At 38.9% G+C, this 19,811-nt stretch overlaps 1 protein-coding gene across 6 annotated transcripts in view; it reads right to left on the minus strand.

The window, feature by feature from the left end:
• Nucleotides 1-19,811, minus strand: part of znf536 (zinc finger protein 536) — a 237,311-nt gene that overhangs the window by 178,864 nt on the left and 38,636 nt on the right. For 2 of the 6 annotated variants that reach the window (XM_023332538.1, XM_014470109.2), the window contains one exon: nucleotides 5,921-6,020. The gene's annotated coding sequence lies outside the window, so the exon portion shown is untranslated. Of the gene's footprint in view, nucleotides 1-4,815; nucleotides 4,881-5,218; nucleotides 5,265-5,907; nucleotides 6,021-14,393; nucleotides 14,498-19,811 lie in introns of those variants that run through there. The other 4 variants (XM_023332540.1, XM_023332539.1, XM_023332543.1 and 1 more) reach the window with 4 other exon arrangements.

The following is a 19,811-nucleotide window of genomic DNA, read 5'->3' on the forward strand; positions in this document are numbered from 1 at the left end:
GCTTCATTCGTGATCATTAGAATCAGGAGAAAATAACAGATCTATTAAGAAAATGATTAATGTTAAACCTGCTGAGTTACTGTAAAAATACAAAACATTGGTTATGATGGTAACACACAGTACAAATGGCTACTTTGTAGTGTCTCTTTATAATATGTGCCATCTTACAGAGATAACAGATTCCAAGCATGTTGACTTTTAGTTATTGTAGTAAATGTGTTCCTATCATAATACTAACTTTTTACTTGTCATTAAGATAGAAAGAACTGTTTCTTGTTTGTGCCTCCTGCTCCGTCTTCTCAAATCCCCAGTCTGTCTTTTCTAGATGGCCTATTGTACTGAACCAGGTTCTGGTTCTGCTGGAGGTTTCTTTTTGTTAAAAGTGAGATTTTTAAGAAAAAAAAACTTCATGCACACATAGTATGAGGGCTTGCTGTAGTCAACAGCACAATGCAAGAGATTATCTCTATGTTTTCGTCCAGGAGGAGGGAATGCTGCAGGTCAATGACTCCATGCAATCTGCTGGGTCCTTAGACAGAAAACTTTTTAATCTACTTTCAATAATAAGCTGAACTTAATGCCCTGATTTAATAACTTGGATTAATGTGTATGTGCGATTGAAATGAAATTAACTTTTTTTGTAATGTTCCTTGAGACATTTGTTGTGAATTGGCTATACAACAAATGTATAGCTGCGTGTGTCTATGTGTGGATTTGGCTTAAGGAATTTTGCTTAATTTCCTTGAGCAACATTGAATTTATCACTACCATTGAACAACAGTTTACAGAAGTTCAGCCACATCTCTCCAGTCAGACGGTGATGATCACATTGCCCTGATAAATGATGCTTCTGATTTATTAAATCAACAATGACATGTTCATATTTAGCTTAGCATCATAATAAAGACCAAAGGGATGTTCTTAAGCTGAACATTGTAATAAATTACTTTGTCAGTTATAAATTAAATAAACATAAACCCCATCCATTTATTCAGAAATTCAACAATCACATTTACCTACACTTAGAATTCAGTTTTATAATTTATGTCTCATCACAGAACGAGTGATTTTTAGACTTAGCAAAAGTTTTCAAACCAAGTTTAGTACATGGCTTCAACTCAAAAAAATGAAAGAAAGACTAAGGCAAATCTTAACTCCATGTAATTTGCTTTTACATCTGGGGTTAGATTTAAATATTCTTAGTATATTTATCTGGTATAGACCATAATTGTTGATTCAAACTACAGAATCAACAGAGTGAGCACTTTCTGTTTAACTTGACTGTTCTTACTTTAAATACAAGGTCTTATAAAACCAATTGAGTGGTCTAACATCAAAGGAAATCCATATTTATTTCAAAGGTTCACAGCAAAATTCTGAAATTAAAGAAAGCATTTTTGAAACACCTACTTGAAATAAAGTGTTGAAGCATTTCCTACACTGATTGTCTGGGTGACGGGACGTCAGCACCAGACCACATTTCTTCAGTGTATTGTGAGTTATATCATTTCTCTTGGCCCAGACCTTCAGTCTGAAATTAAAGTAGATCTGAGTATGACTGGGAAAAAAAAAAGTATTTGTATTCATGTCGTGTGTGAGCTATTTTTAAATAGGGGTGCTGTGAAAGTGTGGAATTGGGGACAAGGCAGCCTTGCACCGGGCCGTGACACAGACTTATGTTAAATCTAATTAGATCATGATAATAGCTTTAGGGCCCCAGTGATCAATGCTAGAGGTCTGTGGAGATGAACTTTCCTTAAGTTTCAAGCCATGTGTCGCTTGTTTCCACACATACACACACGCAGACACACAAACCAGCAGATTTCAACGTTTCAAATCCTTCAGGGAACATTACAGTGACTTAACCTAACTACTACTTTACCCAGTTAAATTTAATAATTGCTATCATTTGCAGTTTTCATCTTCAAAAGAGAGTATGGCAGTAGGGGGATGACTTTATTTGTTTCACGTTTGCATGTCATCAACTGAAAGGTCTTCATAGGAAGCATTAGATTTAAATCCAGAACCACTAAAGGGCTACTTTAGAGTTTCTTGCTGACGGAAATCCATGAATTCTCCAAGCCTCTCCCGTTGTGGAGTGCACCCCTAATGTGTCCAATTCACAAAAAGACGCCCGCTGATTGTGAGCTGTATTTCCATCAGCAATGTTATAGAGGAGTCTAGTTTACAGCTTACAGACTCTTTAGATCACTTCCATCGAAGTCTAAGAGGATTTTTTATGCTTCCATTACTAACTAATGTAATTTGGGTAATGTAATAATTTAACATGTCTGGGTCTGCTTACATGCGCGGGAGCTAGCTTGTATTGCGTGTGATTAGTCTTGATATCAGATGCCGTGGGGTTCCCTGCACATACAGTATCGGCTAAAGTTTTCTCCAGTTGCTAAATCGGAAGTTGTCTGAGAACTTCTCCCTTCCCAGCACAGGGAGGGTTGCTTTCAGGAGTCAAAACTGTAAAATGAAGGATGCCGGCTGATCAACTAATGGCGGTTGACGCTGGTATTGTGCTTGTATTTTACACACTGTAATTACTTTGAGACAAGCTCTAGTTTAGAACCAACACTCTTGAACTGCTGAAAACTCACCCACCCATTTAATTTCCTAACTGTCAACGGCTAAGAACTGGTATGCCTTTACTGAAGCCTCCTATAATCATGCAGGGCTATGAAGAAACTTTTAAATTATCTTTGAATAGATGAAGGTCTGGAGTCTTTGAGAAAATGACATGATGACGGCTTGTCTTTTTGGGTTTACAACACTACGCAAATGTTGGTTATGGAGATAGTAGAATTTTGTTTTTTTTTCATCTCCGTTCAAATGGAATATCTGAAATACTTCATAGAAAAAAGAACTACTATTGTACTTTAAATCTAATATTCAATTGAAAAACTTCTAGTTTGATCTAATATTGTGAATAAGTTAGCACTGGGGGATAACTACATAATAATAATAAAGCATTCTTTTTAATTCATGTATTTAACCAATAAAAGTAATCTTGTTAACCTTAGTTTACTTAAAACAGGGACATTTTTAGTTTAAGTGAGAAAAAAAGAATATAGATACAGAGTATGTAAATATCTCATTTCAAATGTATTGTGAATATTACTGGTCATAACTTTTTGACTGAACCTTTTAACCTCCAAACCTCAGATGGATGTAAAATTCAGTGGGCTGAATAAGTCACGGCTCAGAACCAGAGTTCAGAACCAGCCAGCTGGGCTGTTTCAAGCTTTACTCTACATTGTTGGTAGCATGTCGCCTTCTGGTTCTCTGGTTTTAACCCTGTGTGCACATAGATGTAGCTGCAGCGTTTACATGCATCTCCAAACTGCCTCAACGCGACTGATTTAAAACACACTAAGCTCTACCTTCTAAAAGCGGCCTGGATTAATAAGCTGTTATTGCTCTGTCAGTTGGTTTCGTCAGCACATTCCAGTATGACATTCCTCATAGTTGGCTGTCTAGCACTAAGGTGATGACTGGGTTTCCAGAAACTATTATTTTTATGTGTTGAAATACAACATTGTCTATTACTTGTGGTAAATGCTGTAATTCTTAGATAAAAACTGGGGACAAGATAAATAGAGTTATTGTGAATGGCTAGTCCAGGTTTACCAGCATCTATTTGATGTTAAGACAAGTTGCAGGGATGAAGGAGTAATGTGATTTAAAACAAAAACCGCCTGGGAGGAAAAAAAAAAAAAAAGAGGGCCTCCCTCGGCTTGTTGCTGAACAGCGAGGTGTTAAGCTTTCCAAGGCGACATCTATCTCTCGTCACCACCTTGAGGGCATCTTTTAACCAGAGGAATTTAGCCATTACGTGGCATTAACCTCATTAGAAAACACTCTTTAGCTGCTCCAAGATAAAATTGATTTACTGCTGCCATTTCCACCACTGCTCTCGATCAATGGTTAAACTATCCCTTTTATGGCCCCGTGCACACTCTCTCTGCTCTTTTCTACAGTTTTCTTTAACTGCGCTTTAATCTCATTTCTGCCTCCACTCCCTGTCCTTGTGCCAGGTGTACAAGTCGCGGAGCGCTGAGAAGCTCCCCAGGACTTATTCAGCAGGGGATGAGACCGACAGAATAGCCGGGAGACTCCTTGAACCAGCGGAGTACAATGTTGCAACCGAGGCATTCTTGAAATGCAGGAATTCCAGCCAGTCAGGCAGATTTCTGTGCTTTGTTATACTTTATATCTGTTCAAAGAATGAAATGATTTTTCCCACGTCGTCGTAAGAAAATGTTAAGGTCATGGGAGCTACGAGGTTAGCAACAATGTTTTGGTGGAATGGCTTTAGGAATGCCATGTCAAATCGTCACTGTACAACAGATGGTTTTAGATGCATTTGCATGTCGTGTACATCTAGCCACAGGAAAAAATCCACAGTTGCGCGTCTGTGTGGCCAAATGCATGCCCGGCTCTGACAGCTTGGTTTTATGTGGACATTTAAGCAAATCACGCAATGCTATACTTCTTTGATAAATCAATATCACTAGCATTTCTTCCTTCCCTCCCTCCTTTGTGTAGAAGCTCCTATCTCATCTCTCTCTGTCTGGGAGAATTGATCTGCACAGATGGAATGATACCAGCCAACAGATAGAGTGATACACTCTGCTCCGTCCCCCCCATGCCCTTCTTTCACCACACTTTTGACACATAAATAAAATATGTGACCTTTTTTGTTTCAATTCGCCGCGGTGTTAGTTCTGAGAAAGGGAACGGGGCGCGTGGGACTCTCACACGGTTAGACGGGAGGAAGAGCGGAGTCGGCTGGTTGCCATCACTCACAGTTCACAGGCACCGTACAAAATCCTCCTGAACTCTCCAACATATGCTTTTCTCACAGCGATGCAGTTGGAATCTGAAGAATGGCGTAAGAAAAATTAGGGAGGTTTTAAATTATTCACGCATTTCTTTTTTTGTCATAATGTCTAAATTTACAACCGCACACAGCCTCATGCCCGGGCACATGCATCTATCATTATACCCAAACTGTGGGAAAAAAAAAAAGAGTAACTGGGATAGTCAGATGTGAAAAGAACCGTCTCCTCAATCAACCAAAATAACATACGAGACCCTGCTATTAACAGACGAACGCAACATGTTCATCCGCACCTTGGCTAGATATTCCCAGTGCTCTGTCAAAGGCAATTCCACAGCTCCACAAGAAATAGCTGCTGGGTGAACTAACCTTGCATCCTTGGAGAGTACCGAAGCCTGGAGGCGCGGGCCTGCAGGGGGTTCCACTTTGTTCCGTCGGACGGGTAACCGTGTCAGGATGTTAAAGGTTCCATCTGCCACACTTCTCTCTCTTTCTACTTTTCTGGACTCCCATCTTTAACTTAGCTCACGTCAAACAGATGTGCGTATCAGCATTAAGTTCAGTGCACAGCAATGAAAGGCACTGCTTGTGTACGCTTAAACACAAACAAACTACTACATTGGAGGACTAATGAGATTAAACAGGAATTATCTGTAGATATGCTCATGAGGTCCGTCTGTATGTCCACTTAAAGCTGACTCGTGTGTGTGTGTGTGTGTGTGTGTTATGTCTGTGTGATGAATATGTAATACAATCAGCCTCTGCCTTTTTGTAACCGTCACCCCCCCACCCCCCCACCCCCACACACACACACACACACACACAGTGCATGGTAAAGTGAGTAACCAACATTGTAACTTCTCTCCTCATCATTCTGCGTTCTGTTCATTGTCTGTCGTCTTTCCTTCCTGTTTCCCTCACTTAAAATTCCTCCATTCATGTGAACAATAATAATAACAAATATTCAAGTTAGCTCAAACCCCCCTCCACCATGCACACACACACATTTTTCACTCTTCCACTTCCTCCCTTTCTCTTCCCTCAAAGCCCTGAGTCACCTCAGACAGTCACCTCAGACGTTGGGAGGGGGTTGTTCCTCAGACAGAGTACTTAGCCCGGTTAAGCCCGCTTCAGCTTCAGCGCCGCTTTAGTCGCCACTGCACAGAGAGCCCTGCAAGAAAGAGAGAGAGGAGGAGAGAGAGAGAAGGAGAGAACGGGGGGAGTGCTGAGTTCATCATCATTGTCGTAGTTTCTTTCAACACACACAGCATACAGTTTGTAGGACCCTCCTCATCTGGAAGGGCTTTCCCTTCCCCAGAAAGAAAACCTTGTGGTTTTCAGTGTTTTATACATTCTGTTCCTTGTTTTAATGCAAAATATAATACTATATGAGGTGACATAACTGCATGAGCATGTTCAAACCTTAAACTGCTCTTACTACGGCACTGTTTATTTGAACATTTAGTATTTGCTCATTGTACATTTTCAAAGTGAGACTGACTGCATAGGGTTAGGGGTTAGGGTTCCAAATAACGGATTTTAAAAAAAAAGAATGAGCAAAATAAAAACCAGAACGTAGACCAGCTGTAAATTGTGGTAGTGAAATCAATTTTAAAATGAAAGACATTTTCTTTATACGTCTTTATGTTCTCCCTTATTGCTATAAAAACTTTGCAACCAGGCAAGAAACTTTTTTTTTTTTTTTCACCAGTGTGGAAGGTCCTTAGCTAAATAGTTAAGGAACTGTTTGTACAGAGGGTCAAGGTAACAAGGAAACCCTCCATCTATCCATCCACTTTCTCTGCATGTCTTCTCCATTTTAGGGTCACTTACCCTTCTACACATCTGATACTGAAGCTTAATTTGATCATCAGCTAGGCAGAGTTTTTCTTTCCCCATCAGTTGGAAAAACTGATGGGAAACAATACCCAACAATACCAACTTTAACACACAATAACACATAATGACACACAAAGGAATAAATACACACACTACTCAAATGTTGCAGCATTGTTCCACTAACAGCTCAGCTTAGAGAAACTCTATGCAGACGCTCTATATGCACTTAAGAAGATTCATTCACTTCAGGAAAACAGATCATTGAATGTGATTCAACTGATGGTAGTCCAATTTTTTTTAGAGTAATATTTAATCACAGAACAAGAACAATATTGTGACATCACAGTCTGACAGTATGGATTTTACCTCGTTGATACCAATAAAAACCCACTAAGTTCAAAACGGTTCCATCACTGGTGACTTGATATTCTTCAAAATTCCCAAAGGCCCCTGTTCACATATGGACACATATCAACACTGATAGTTTTTTTTTTTTTTTTCCTGCTGTTTTTGCTTTTCTTGTTCATATGCAGAGTATTAGGAGGGAAAAAAAAAAGATTTATTAGAACACTTTCCAAAGTGAAGGATTTTAAAATCAGTTTGAAGTGTATCCATATGGAGTAGAAATACAGAATTTTTTAGAAATGGTAAAGTAGAAGCCAGTTTCCTGCACGCCTATTACCGCTTTCCGCCCTAAAAACCAATAAGCATGGTGTGATTGAATGAGTTTTCCACACTCGTCTCCCTTAGCTCAGATTCTTTTTCCATTAATTCCAACCAGAAGCTGGAAAGCTAATGACTGAGTAAAAAAAAATAAAAACAAAATATTCTCAAAGAAAACAAAACTGCAAATGTTTCAGGAAAATCTTTCACCTTTACTTTAATTTCATTTTGATAATGTGGATTTCTTTTTATCTTGATTTCAATGGGATGTCAACTCCTACCAGCACAACATCGGTCTTAGTATTTTTGTTTCTAGTCACAGAAATGAAGATGTGGATCTATATGCAGATTTCTTTAGAAGTTATGCAAAGATTGTAGTTAAAAAAGTGATGTATGCACCTGAATTTGTACTTTATGATAATATTTTTGATTTTTATAAATCAAAAAGACTTATGAAAATGTGAAAAAGTATATGTCATGAATAGATTAAATGTTTCTGAAATTAAAATATAGTAAAATATAGTCCCACCACTACATTTTATACAAAATGTAGACTAAAATATCACGACTAAAATATCATGTTTGCATTTTATTCATACAGCAGTATTTGACAAGCAAATTCAAATAAATTTAGTTTGATGATTGAGTCTACGACTGGACACATGAACTTAAGTCACGTCAGACGCAGACTTACTACCTGAAGGCCTTGTACTGGTCTGCTATCATAGCTAAAGTCAGCTAATGTTAGCTAACATTAGCGCTGAGGAGCTAATGCTAGCATTTTTCTCTCCTATTGATAGATTCTTCAAACCTTTTCACACGCTGCTTCAAGACATTTTCCTTCCCACAACCATGAAACAATAATGGCTGTGGTATTCCACAGAATACTGTAGTCTGTCAAGTTTACCTTACAAGCGAACTTCTTGTAGTTTTGCAGTAAGTTGTTTTAAAAATTTAGCCCCCCACACACATTAAAGAATCAAAGGGAAAAATGTGGCTTCTGCATAGATCTGCAGATACATATTTCATGCAGTAGATATCCAGGTCATTAAGCAACATTTTGACACCTCCGTTATTTACTACCCCAAGTGGTTTCCTACCTCGTTTAATCAGACTTCACCTAAACCTGCTGACTCAGAGAGACTCTTCTTTCTTTCAGCTCCTTCTGTGTTTGTCTCCTCAGCTTCATCCACTTTTCTCCTTCTCACTTTGTTTACCTGCTCTTATGTGATTTTTTGGCTGTTTTTTAGTCTTTTTTGCATCCACTTCTGCAGCATCTGGGTTCAGTGGATCAGCTTTGTTCCCGACAGGGATGGGCATCTTCTAGTTTCTAGAGCAACTATTTTAACACACTTTAAAAAAAAGACAAAACTAACTTAAAAGTTGGTTTTCAGTAAGATATTTGAGATTAAGTTATTAATTCTTGAATATGCACTACAAATCTGGAACAAAGTTCCAGAAAACATCAAAACAGCAGAAACACTGAGTTCCTTTAAATTAAAACTAAAATCCACCTGTTTAGAATTACCTTTGAACTCTAATAAATGGAACACTGACAAACATATTTGATGTATAGTCATGATTTTAACAATGGCACTCAACAAAACGCAATGCATATTACTGGTTTCAAAATTGTTGACAGTGTGATGTGTTTATGATGTTTTTTATGTTTTCACAATGTAAAACACTTTGAACTGTTATGCTGCTGAATGTTCTATGTAAATAAACTAGATTGACAGATTGAATATAGATTGAAAAGTACTAGTTCCACTGGCAGATTTTCTCACTTATAGCAATACATTTTTCATATTTTAAGTGAAAAACCACCAGTGGAGCTAGCATTTGTGTATCAATATCGACAGTTACTAAAGTCAAAATAAGCAGAACATTTTATTTTAAGTTGTTTTCATTTTGTATTAGTTCAATATATTTGCACTAGAAATTAGACAAAAAATACTTGGTAAGATTTTGTATTTTTGCAAAGGAGTGTCAAAGAGAAGTATCTTTATCATTAACTGCCCACGGTAAAAGCATTTAATATTTTTTTTCTAATTTATTGATATTTATTTATGCTCCCTCACTGGAAGACCAGTAACAGACAGATTTTAGAGTTCTTAAAACTTTTTGTTATCGTAATGAATCAAAATTCTCGCCATGATAAGACATTCTTCACAATAAACGATGTGCTAAATGCCCAGCCGCAGTCAGTTTCACAGTGGTGAAACGATCCTGTGAGCAGGACCTGTTATCATGGTGGTCAGGTGAGTATGTTTTTTAATCTTCTCCATCTCCATCTCCTCCTCTATTGGAGAGTGATATATTAAACAGCCAAAGTGCAGTACAATGTTGTTGTTTTTTTTTTTTTTGCCTCAAAAGAGATTTACCTTCGATTTTCTCTGCTGGGAAGAGCTCACTTGAGGCAGTGGGGGTGTGGAGAGGGGATGATGGGTGAAGGAGAGCAAGACGCTGCTCAGTAGAAGTTGTCTTTAAAGGAAGGATCTCAGTTGGGATGATTCAAATGAAGAAAAATGTGGGGAAAGGGGGCAGATAGAAGGGGAGAAAGCGACGATGTGAAGTGCTGACAGCTGTGTTTGGTGCAGTTGGATTGCGGGGTCAGGAACACACACACACATGCACACACACGCCAACAAACGTTCACATATCTGCGCGCCACCTCGCCCTGTGAAACTTGTGATGTTCTTTCAGGCAGCAGCTCGCCATGAGAAGAAAAATAAAATCACAAAAGGTTTACAAAAGCTACCCCATCCTTATACACATTTGTCTTCCACACACATTTACCCTTCTGTCCTCACACACGGACACACACGCACGTACCCGCCTGCACACACACAGGGAGAAGTCATGAGGAAATGAATGCCCATGTTTTGTGGGACCACCTGTTCATCCTGGATACAAGTCTGAGAACCCAGTAAGGGTTAACCCTTCATGTGTGCCAGAGCCAGGACTGTGTGCGTGTGGGGGTGTGCGGGTGTGTTTATGTATGTGTGTGAAATCCAGGTATTACTTGTACCGTCAGGGACGTGAATTTGGGTGAGCATGTGTGTGAGCGGGTGTCTGCGCTGGCGCCGCCCCATCTACAGCGTGCCCCCATGAGTGGCAGACTGGCTCAGGCTGTCCGGCTGGGACAGAACAGACCCCACTGCTGGACCACCTCCCAAGCGACAAACACACACACTCACACACACACGCATAATCCGACGGGCTTTCTAGGGAGACAGCGTCTTCCCTCTGCTTCGGGTGCTTTTCCAAAAAGAAGGGAGGAAGAATGTGAAAACAAAAAAGAGGATTTAGAGTTTAATAAAAATTAAAAAAAAATCCAACAATCAGTTAAATGTTCACCTGCTAATACGTCCATTCCACACTGTCTCCGATTTAAACTGCAGAGTTTTGACACTTTTTTTTTCATAATTACATACTTTTCCAGACTTAAATTTCCTGACATGTTTGGCTTGATTTTCATCCCATTAAACCCAAATAGTTGTGATGAATGTGTTCATTAGGCAGTATGTTTTAAAAGTCAGATGCAAACACAATATTTTTTAAACATTCAATGGCTGCAGAAATATGATCAAAAATGCAACATGGAGCAACAGTTGAAAAAAATTGTCACCTGTTTTCAGAAAGTGTTCATGGTCTAAAAATCTGATTGGTTTCACGGTGAGTAATTCAAAAACCAATACAGCTATGCCAAGACTGTTAAAGCTAACACTTGTAGTGTTGATTATGTTCATCTCTAACATTTAATCCATGTGATAAAACTCAGTCTCTCATTTCCTCCTCAGATCGTTTAGTAGCACAAAGAATGAAGCGTGTTTTTCTTACACTTATTTTCCTACTTATCCAGATAGGAGAATAATAGATGAACTATACATTTACCCAACACTCAAAATTAAATAGAAAGTGTATTATTAAAGACTTTTTTTCTTATATTGAAACATTTCTGAAAGCAAAAACATCATCCACAAAGCTTCAACACACTCGCTGTTTTAAGGCAGTAAGCTAATTAGGAAATTTAGCAGTGGCAAATAATGAAAAGAATAGAAATGTTATAAATGTGATGTTTGGCGAAGTCCATTAAAACATCACAGCCTTCAAGATATTCAGATGAGGCCCTTAGTGGACAGAAATTAAAACTAGGTATTTTTATTACCATCAATTTTGTGAAATGAAAATTCTCTTCAAAACATGTTAGGTATATTTGGGGTAAAACAAGCTTGATTCTATTCTCTGGCATTTGAGTAGTTTTATGTTGACAAAAAAAAAAAAAAGTCAATTGTAAAAGTTTTATAAAGTCATTATTGTGTTTTTCTGTGGGTTTACCCTGACAATACCCAAAATGAAGGGGAATGTCATTGTCTGAATCTTAGCTGAATGCATTTCCAGTTGTCTTTCTAAAAGCAACAGTCAGCTCATCTTAAAAGGTTAAGCTGCTCTGAAGAACGCTGTTTGAATCAAAGACTGAGATATTAACCCATTTAATTAAAGCTTGTAGGGGTGCGATAGCAGCCAGATATTTCGTCTTTAATTGGCAACATTCTGGCAAGGCGCTTTCCAGTTGCTGTTAGCATGTTAGCTTCAGGTAAGTGTTTCTTTTCCACAGCTCAGTGCGACTTGGCTCTGCTTTCCTCGGTTGTAAATGTTTTCCACCATAATGGTTAGGTGGTACCAGGTCGTTTTTAAAACATACTTCACTTAGGTTTCAAGATTGGAGCTGAAAATGCAACGTCAGAAAACTGTCAGGCCTTGTTTTCGTCAGAAGAGCGATTCTTTTACAACAATCCAACCGGTCCAACCATTGTGGCATTATGTTGGGTTTGTAATCATATCATAATGTAACGAAACTTTTCAGACTGTAGGACGACCACACCCAGTGGAGCTGTTCATCAGTTATAATGGAAAACCATGCAAGCTGTTGAGCCATGCTGCTAGGTGCTGATGAAAAATGGCCATGACTTTGACATCCAATAGAATATTTAATAGTCTTACTCTAAATTAAATAGTTAGCTATTTCTGGACTAGCCCTTGTTGTTGACTTGGAAATACCAGAAGCACAGACGAGGTTTCCATCAGTTTTGAACCGTCTTCAGCCGTGTTTCCACCAATCTGTTTTTATGTGCATTCTGAAGTATTGCATCAAAAAAAGTTAATGGAAATAGCAAGCTTTTCCATCAAGTGTTTTTATGATTACGTGAGCTGGTTTTTTGACCTTTCCGGAAAAAAAAAATTAATGTGCAAAAAGTTAGATAACAAAACACATTTGCTGGATAAGTTTTGCTAGTTTGCAACCTCTACTTCCTGTTCATTACAGCCATACGCAGCATTAACATCTGACAAAATTATGCTTTGCATAGTCTGATTGATTCCCTCCAAATCAGTTTTACTTTTTTTGTTTTCTGTTTTGCGACATTTCAAAATTTTACTCAAGATTTGCATGACCGTAAGACAGAAACAGAGCTTTTTGTGTCAACATTTGAAGTCCTGGCAGTAAAAAAAAGAAAAAGAAGTTAAAAAGCGCTTCAGAGCCATAAGGTCTCACAGTTTGGATTCAATTTGGTAATCTCAAGATTAAAATCTAAAACCACTGAACAAACCTTAACTTTTTCTGTAAACTGTTACTCACATGAAGAAAAAATGTCATTCCAATGCTTTTGGGAATTAGGACCACTTAGCTCTATAAAGACACATCGAAACCTAGCCCTCCAGACCTATCACTCCTTAAATCTAAACAAAAAAAGAGGTGGGGAGGGATTCTTGGCAAAAATCTTGACTAAAAGTAATATGTACTTCTGGCCTGAAGGTGTTGGGATCCTCAATAGTGTGGCACTCATAAACCCATACAGGAGCTACCCAGTTCTGACCTGCAGACACACTCCCACACACATATTTGCATCCACACAAACCACTTTGGATCATGAATCTCATCATTCTTATAAGTGTCTGAAAACATGCAAGTGCCATTACTAACCCACCACCAACTCGCCCCCCCTCCCCCTGCCCCAACAAATAATCACCTAGAAGGAGGAAACAAGAATGAGGAAAGAGAGAGAGAGAGAGAGAAAAAAAGCAATCTTGCCTTTCAAACGAAAAGGGGAAAATGTTTTAAGGGGCAATGAATTTTGTGGAGCTGAATAGGATGTTGGTACATGTTTTACTAAAGGAAATATAATGGCAGACTATTATTAGATCACATTAATCACGAGTGTGCCAAAGGCAGTGACAGCCGTGCTGAAAAGGATTGAAAACGCTGGTAATGGATATAAATTACCCATTGTGTGATAAAAGGATTTTTTCTTCACTAAGAAGGTAAAAAGGAATAAAACACTAAGAGAGCCACTAAACGCTGCTGCGTGTACATATTTATGTGTGTGTGTGTGAGTGTGAGTGTCCTGCCACTCGATTGTGTGTGTGTGTGTGAGCAACATGTAATAACACAGGGTTATCAGTGAGGATTAAAAATTTTTAAGGGAATCAGATAGTGACAGTGAGGCCTCGCATTAAAGCCACCAGTGACAGAATGGAAGTGAGGATTAAAAACAGATTAAACTGGTTTGTAGTGATGGAGATGAAAGGAAGGAGGACGAGAAGGAGGGGTGAGAGGAGAGAGAGAAAGAGGGAGAGAGGGAGCTTTGACAGAGGTCTATCAGGCTTTTGGCATGGTGATAATGAGTCACATCTTCCATGCACTGTTATTTATTGCTGCCTTGGCTCACAAACAAAAGATCAATAATTTTGAGCAAATCTAATGTTGTCCTCGATGCTAATGCGCTCGTCCATCACATCTGCCATCTTCACCAAGGAGATGGACTGATTCCCTGCTTATTTGGAGATCAAATGCAATCAGATCACATGTCTCTAATAGCAGAGAGGAAGCAGTCTCCTGTGTGAACACGCGAGGCGCCTCATATCGCCGACCACGCGTGCGCTTATACATCCGCGTGTCACGGACGCGCAAATGATTATGTATGGCGAGAGAGGCCAACGGGTTGCCACGCCACTTTTTGGCATCAATCTTCATTTCTACCTCAGACTTTGCCGGTGAAAGATGAAGAGTGTCAGCGGCCTGTCCCCCGACAACACAGGAGGCGCATGAGCATCCGTCAAAAGCGGCGCGCCCGATGCTCACCGGTTAGCCCTGCAGCACAGAGAGAGATAAGAAGACAGCAGATCCTTCACTGACAACTAGCCCTGGGTGAGACACTTTCCAGCCACCTGAACTCAATCAGGCCCCGGCGGAGGCAAGCGTTTGGTTGTTTCATTTCATCTCCATCCCCTCGCTCACTCAAGGTGTGTTTGATTCATCTCGCAGAGCCGCGTGCGTGAACACAAATCACATTTGGAATCCGGAGTCCCTTCTGCTTTTGTTAGCTACTCGCTTTTGATTCTGCTCAACCAATTTAGCTAAAGATCCCAGCACACTCTGATATTACCTCTTCAGTCCGACTCTTTGTGTGTCATTTGGACCAACTCGGCTGCTCACTGCGTGCACCGATTCATTCGGGACCGTCTCAGTTCCTCTTGGCACGCCGAAAACACCCCCGCCCCGCGACAATATGTAGAGCTACGATGCTAAGGTCCGTGGCAGGTGGATACACTAAGCTTCTTCTCCTACTCCCTGGGTGAGGTGTGAGGAGCAAAACAATGACAGACAAAGGTCACCAAGCCCACAACTCCTCACCCGCTGAGGGGCTGACCTGCCAAACACACCCATGAGGCCCGGGGCAAAAAAAGCAAGATTAAAAGAAAAAATGCTTTTCAGTAAGCGGTTAAAGTAAGAACTAAAGATCCAGAAAGAGAACAAAAATATATAGAAACAGAAAAGGAAACTATCCAAGTTTTACTACATTCGATTGAAACCTGTATAAAATTAATATTAAGAGGGATTTTTTTTTTCTCTCTTACAAAAGCAAAAATATTTCCATGGAGGAATAGAAGATCCCAATGGGAATTATCGTTCTTCACACTGTAAAAACACAAAATCTTACCAAGTACTTTTGGTCTAGTTTCTAGTGCAAATATCTTTGTACACTTGAAATAAGGCAAACTATCTTACAAGTAACTTTTCAGTAAGAAATAGGAGCTTGCTTAATGTCAATAATTCCTTAACATTGATGACAAACTTGTAGTTCTACTGGGAGATTATTTCATACCAACTGATTTAACACCCTGTAATTGGTCAGATTCAACCAACAGAAACAATTAAAAAAAATGTTGTTAAAGCTTCAAAATCAGTGACAAATTCAATCAATCAAATAAATAAATTCAAATACATATATTTTGAAACTTTGAAAATGCTTCAAATTAGGTGACATTAGATGATTCAAAGTTCCATCTTTAAAAACATACATAATAAGGGCTTAATATATATAATTGTCATGCTTGCATTCGCACTTTGAATTGTTTTAAGTCTGGATATTTTATATGCAGAAAAATGGCAAACCTGCATATCTGGAATATAAATAAGAAGATGTTTATTGTTTTGGGGGTAAAATGTCATTTAGATGAAGTGAATCAAAAGATGAATAGAAAATAAAAACAGTCATTAGACGTAGTGCTACAGTCATGGTGTGTTTTGGTTGCACTCATTTGCTGGATTCTAGTGTTTAATGTGTTTTCTAAATCCACTCTCATTACCTTCAAACTCGTTACTTTCTTCCGACAACTTTCTCCAAAATTACACATTTTATTGAAGATTTATTCAATTAACTTTTCTATTTTCAATAAATTAATTATTCCACTAATTTTAGTGAATTATCAGTAAGTTAAAAAAAAACCCTCTTCAAATTTAAGATGGACAGGCAGAGAATAAATTATATATCCTGACAACCACTCTATAGATTGCACTCGTGTATAAAAAAAATCAACTGCAAGCAATATCATCGACTTTACATAATATGATCAGTTAGATATAGAGCTCCTTATATTGAATCCCCTAGTAAAAATATTTCACATCATTATGCAGATCATTCCATACTTTACCTCAGGTAGAGCATCAAACATCTCACTTAATGTAGTTCCTCCAGCCCTCTGTCATCACATCACTGATCTTAATGCAAAACAAAATGCTATAATGCTTCTACTGTAATAAGCTTTTTCACCATGGTTTTGGGGTTTTTAACCAGACAACACTCTTAATGTTATGTTAATGTAATTTGTCTGGTTTTCACTAGGCACCTTTTCCCTGGAAAGTGTGAGGGAAGACAGTGCTTCATACAGCAGGTCAGGACCTTGGCAGGTGGAGTAATAAAGCCCTGACATAAGGCTGTGACCAGGGAGGCACACCATGACCCATGGCGACCCAAGGCACCTCCCAACTGCACCTAATTCTCTCCCTCACTGTGCCTTTCTTTCCCACTGTTGGCATACCCAGACACCTACAAGCATGGCAGACTTCCTCCATGTTCAGAGCGGTGTAAGGGCACAGCGAAAGGTCAAGGTTCTTGGAAGCTATACAAGAACGAACAACAGTGAGCTGTTGTCCACAATTCCTTGGATTATTTTCTTCTTTTCTTTGCAATAAAGCTCTATCGCAGAGAAGCAAATACTTCTCGTCTTGAAGCGATTTCCACTGAGGAGCCTTTTTTTCCATGAGTGGGCCCTCGCATGGTGACAGCAGCCATTAGTAACAGTCTAAAATTATTTGTTCTTCTCTTACAACATTTGCTTACATGACGTAATTATAGTAAAAATGCTAATGCACTGTAGAATATGCAGCGTCAGTGACAGCCATACACATCCGTGGGTTTATGACAGGGTGATGCTGGTTTGTAAAAACCTTCAAGATGTCACTGATTCAGCCAAAGTCACAGTGTTCAACACAGAGTTAGTCAGATAGCTCTGATCTGTTGCACAAAGTGTAGCAGAACTTTGGAACCAGCAACTTGACTAATGGGAGTTCTTAAGAGAGGTCAATCAAAATAACTAAGATATTTCACCTTAAGGCTCCTAAAATATATTTAAATAATTTGTTGTATTATCTAGAACAATTAATTAATCATTTGCAGCACTTTGAACAACTTGGGGTTTTAAAGTGACTCTTATGGGAGATCTTTTTAAACTTCATTTCTTTGGGTCATTATGGTGCCTAGATAATATTCCTTATTCTAAAAAAAAAATATGCCAAAGCAACAAAAAGCACCATATTATCTGTTTGAAGGAGGTTACAGAGAGCTACAGGACTCTTCATATGATGTGGTTTTGACAAACAAGTTTAATATCACAATAACTACACAGGATATGTTTTTTTCAGTACGCTACAGGAAATTCCTATCAAACTTTAATGAATAAGCAGCAACTAGTTTGGAAGAGTAGATGGAGACCTTCTAAAAAAATCTAACCCCGGTGGTTTAGGAAAGGTGACCACTATGGGAAATACAGAATTTGTTCCCAGGTCCAGAAATTCAGATTTCCTAAATGCACTGGAATCCGGCTGGATTGCCGGGCCAAACTCATCGGATCATGGGCAGCCCTGTTGGCTCACATCCCGCAGTCAGTGTGGTTCCATCAGCCGGCTTGTAAACAGACACTTAAAACAACAGAGAGAAGCAAAAAAAAACAAAAAAAAAAAAGAAGAGAGAAAAAAAGCGACTCGCCCAAGTTGTCTTGTACTGCAAGACACATAAAAGGCAGCAGCATTTTGGGCTGAGGAAACATGTGGAGACAAAGCATCAACACACCACTGGTGTCATCCACTTCAGACTGACAGCAGCCAGCGTTGCCTATCAGTGCATCCGTATCTTACTGAACCGACAGCTCAAACGAAGCAGTCTGGGGGTGAGACGAGACTGACACTGCAACAGAGGCTTTCCGTTCCCGCTGCTTTTCATAGCCTGAGTATTGCCCTCGGGATCCCACCGCACTTAAGAATCATGTCAAAGCTTTTAACAGCGCGTGACGTCTCCCTCAGCCACCGCTGTCATGTTCCCTCTGCTACTCACTTACACCCCCAGCGTACCCTCCTTCTCTTCCCCAAGCCTCTCTTGACTTGAACAAGAGACTTTCTCCCTGAACTTTTTAAGTTGTCATTTTTTTTAAGCACACATATCAAAGCTGAGAGTAAAGCGGGAGTTTGGAGGGAGACAGATGTTTCTCTTATGCCTTTTTTTCCACTTTAGTACAATAAAACTGTGGAAAAGGCAAAGAGAGAACGGGACGAAGAACAGAGCAGGAAAACATTGGCAGAGATCTTTGTGCACTCCACATCCTTTCTCCACTTTCAACGACTAGCAGTACATCATTTGTATTGATGCAATATTAAATTTCAATATTGCATGTCAAAAGGTACAAAATGATAGATCATAGCCCAGCTAAATGAATTATTAAAGGCCTAAGTTGGCTATGCTATCGGCTTCTCTTACAATCAGCTGTGTCAGAGGAGTGCAGTTGGTGATACTGGCAGCATTTCAAAGCTTTGTCATTTTTCTTTCTAGTCGCATTCCGGCTTTCTTAATCTAGATTTCTGTCATTTATTAATGTTCCCAAAGAGCTAAAACCCACAGATCTTCCCATCCTCATAATCAAAGGCTCAACTCACATCTTCTAATTTCTCTAAAAAAAATGTTTTAAATAATGAATAAAGTCATAATTAAATATTCAATACTGAACATAAGATAAGGCCAAGAAAATATTTTGTCTTTGTTAGATATGTTAAGAGCGCAGACAATGAGGACACCACAGCCATTACTGTGGCAGTGACTCACTCTGTGTGAGATGATTTATGTGGGTTTATCTCCAGATTCTGTTTGATGGAGTGACTCCTTGACACCCCAGTGCCTGCAATAATGCTGTTTTTTTGACCTGACCTATTGGTCAATTTTAATTCATGACAGCTTCCATGGTTTGTCAAGTTGCAGATGATGGGAAAAAGAACGTAGTGGAAAAGAAACAAGGAAAGGTCAGAGAGTATCTTAGCTGTTACAATGAGCAACCTCTTCAGATGAAACTGTTGAAAATTAGACACTGGACAAAACAACCCTTACATTTCCTCACATCCTGATTTGTGGCCTTTTGTTGGACATCTTCCTGAAATTATCTCCAGTATTTCTCAATGCTGCTGAACTGCTGCTACTTTAAGGAGTCAGAAGAGAGGAAGTCCGCCCTGAAGGCGTTATCTTAAGATTCTTTACAACCTGCTGAGTCGACAAAAGGATTTCCAAGTGATATGAAGGAAATGTTATTCCTCAAGACTGCCACCCTTTTATTTTAGGTTCAATAAGAGCTAATAAATGCCTCGTGTAAAATAAATCCATGAATTATTACATTCTATTCATCAAAACTCCCACAGATGTTGTTCATACATTACTGTACAAAACAAATGCTGATATAAGATCCACTGGTTGTTTATGGCGCAGGTTATTTTAAAATATAAGTACACATTTTTTAAATATATAATACATTACACTATAACTTAAACACATCAATGGTACGATATAGAAAATAATAA

Source organism: Xiphophorus maculatus, chromosome 4 (assembly GCF_002775205.1).
Source record: "Xiphophorus maculatus strain JP 163 A chromosome 4, X_maculatus-5.0-male, whole genome shotgun sequence".
Taxonomy (NCBI): domain Eukaryota; kingdom Metazoa; phylum Chordata; class Actinopteri; order Cyprinodontiformes; family Poeciliidae; genus Xiphophorus; species Xiphophorus maculatus.